General features: G+C 40.8%; 1 pseudogene; it reads left to right on the forward strand.

Moving 5' to 3' along the window:
• The first annotated feature begins 362 nt into the window (after positions 1-362).
• Positions 363-2,180, forward strand: LOC123801060 (elongation factor 1-alpha 1 pseudogene; annotated as a pseudogene).
• The last annotated feature ends 423 nt before the right edge of the window (positions 2,181-2,603 follow it).

Below are 2,603 nucleotides of genomic sequence, written 5' to 3' on the forward strand. Positions count from 1 at the left end.
ATTTCACTTGGGAATCTGAGAGTCATAAAGCCTTTGCATTTTAAAGCTGGAAGGGACTTAGTTCAACACTCTCATTTCACAGAAGAGGAAATTGAATCATGTTCTGCTAAGCTATACAGTATGTATTCCGTGTTTGTAAAAATTGCAAGCAGGTTTTCAGAACCAGCCTTACACACTGGATAAAATATATATTTGTCTCCCTCCCCCACATGCCTTTCCACTGTTTCCCTGTACTTTCCACTGTTTTCTGTTACTATTTTTTTCTATTTTATTTATTAATACCCTAAGTGTCTTCAGATTTTCAAGTGGAGGCCTGGGCACAGGAAATACATGATCCTCGCCTCTAGGAAGTTCACGATCTGATGGGTGAGAAAGATGATACAGAAGACAATAACACTGCAGGAATGTAAGTTAAATAAAGGGGGATAAATGTGTGATTGTATAATTTTCCATTAAAATGACAACTCAGCCATTCTCTAGATATATGGAGAATGTGATGATTAAGCTGAATTTTATAAAACATTAATGAGTTAGATTTTTATAAAGAATATACAATGGAATAGTGTTTTGTTTATATTAGCATGTGTATAAGCAGAGATGGGGGAAGAGGAGAGACTGTTATGTAGGTAATGGTTTAGCTATAATACTCTGGGTAAAATCTATCTTATGAAATAGACTTGTTTTTCTACCTATACTTACTCCCTAAGTGATCCCATCCTACCTCATGATTTTAAATACCATCTACTATTTTTTCACAATGGGTTTGCTGCTACAACACAGGTGTCATGCAAATCACCAGTAAACCCAAACCAAAAGGGAAAAGGAAAAGGCTCATATCAACATTATCATCATTGGACACATAGATTTGGGCAGGTCTATCCCTACTGGTCCTCTGATCTACCAATGTGCTGGGATCGACAAAAGAACTATGGAAAAATTTGACAACGAGGCTGCTGAGGTGGGAAGGGGCTCCTTCAAGTGTGGCTGGGTCTTGAATAAACTGAAAGCTGAACATGAACAAGGTATCACTGTTGATATCTCCCTGTGGAAATTTGAGACCAGTGAGTATCATGTGACCATCACTGATGCCCCAGGACACAGAGACTTTATCAAAAACATGATTACAGGCACATCTCAGGCTGACCGTGCTGTCCTGATTATTGCTCTTGGTGTTGGTGAATTTGAAGCAGGTAGCTCCAAGAATGGGCAGACCTGTGAGCATGCCCTTCTGACTTACACACTGGGTGTGAAACAAATAATTGTCGGTGTTAACAAAATGGATTCCGCTGAGTCACCCTATAGCCAGAAAAGATACAAGGAAATCATTAAGGAAGTCACCACCTACATTAAGATAACTGGCTACAGCCCTGACACAATAACATTTGTGTCAGTTTTTGGTTGGAATGGTGACAACATGCTAGAGCTAAGTGCTAACATGTCTTGGTTCAAGGGATGGGAAGTCACCCATAAAGATAGCAAATCTGGTGGAATCACATGCTTGAAACTCTGGATTGCATTCTGCCACCAACTCGTGCAACTGACAAGCCCTTGCGTCAGCTTCCCCAGGATGTCTACAAAATTGGTGGTATTGGTGCTGTCCCTATGGCCCGGTGGAGATTGGTGTTCTTAAACCTGGCGTGGTGTTCTCCTGTGCTTCAGTCAATGCCACAACCGAAGTAAAATCTGTTGAAATGCACCATGAAGCTTTGAGTGAGGCTCTAGCTGGGGACAACATGGACTTCAATGTCAAGAACCTATCTGTCCAAAATGTTCACCCTGGCAATGTGGCTGGTGACAGAAAAATGACCCACCAATGGAAGCAGCTGGCTTCAGGGCTCAGGTGATTATCCTGAACCATCCAGGCCAAATCAGTGCTGGAAATGCACCTGTGCTGGATTGTCAGACAGCTCACATTGCTTGCAAGTTTGCTGAGCTGAAGGAGATTGATTATCATTCTGGAAAATAGCTGGAAGATGGCTCCAAGTTCTTAAAATCTGGGGATACTGCTCTTGATATGGTGTGTTGAGAACTTCTCTGACTATCTCATCTGGGCCATTTGTGATATGAGCCAGACAGCTGCTGTGGGTGTCATCAAAGCAGTGGACAAGAAGGCAGCTGGAGCTGGCAAGGTCACCACGTCTGATCAGAAAGCTCAGAAAGCTAAAGGAATATATTCCTAATACCCGCCACCCCAGTGTTAATCAGTGGTGGGAGAACGGTCTCAGAACTCTTTGTATCAGTTGGTCATTTAAGTTTAACAGTAAAAGACTGGTTAAAGGTAACAATGCATCGTAAAACCTTCAGAAGGAAAAGAGAATGTTTTGTGGACCATTTGGTGTGTGTGTGTGTGTGTGTGTGTGTGTGTGTGTGTGTGTGTGTGTGTTTCTGGCAGTTTTAAGTTATTAGCTTTTAAAAACCAGTACTTTTCAATGGAAACAACTTGACCAAAAATCTCACAGAATTTTGAGACCCATTAAAACAAAATTTATTGAGAAAAAAATAATAAAATAAATGAATAAATAAATAAATAAACGCCACCTACTTGCTGATCACACCCCAATCTATATTTTAGCATATACTTCAGACTTGTGTATGTCCAACTG

Source organism: Ursus americanus, chromosome 10 (genome assembly GCF_024610735.1).
Source record: "Ursus americanus isolate L20-20 chromosome 10, mUrsAme1.1.p, whole genome shotgun sequence".
In the NCBI taxonomy this organism is placed as follows: Eukaryota; Metazoa; Chordata; class Mammalia; order Carnivora; family Ursidae; genus Ursus; species Ursus americanus.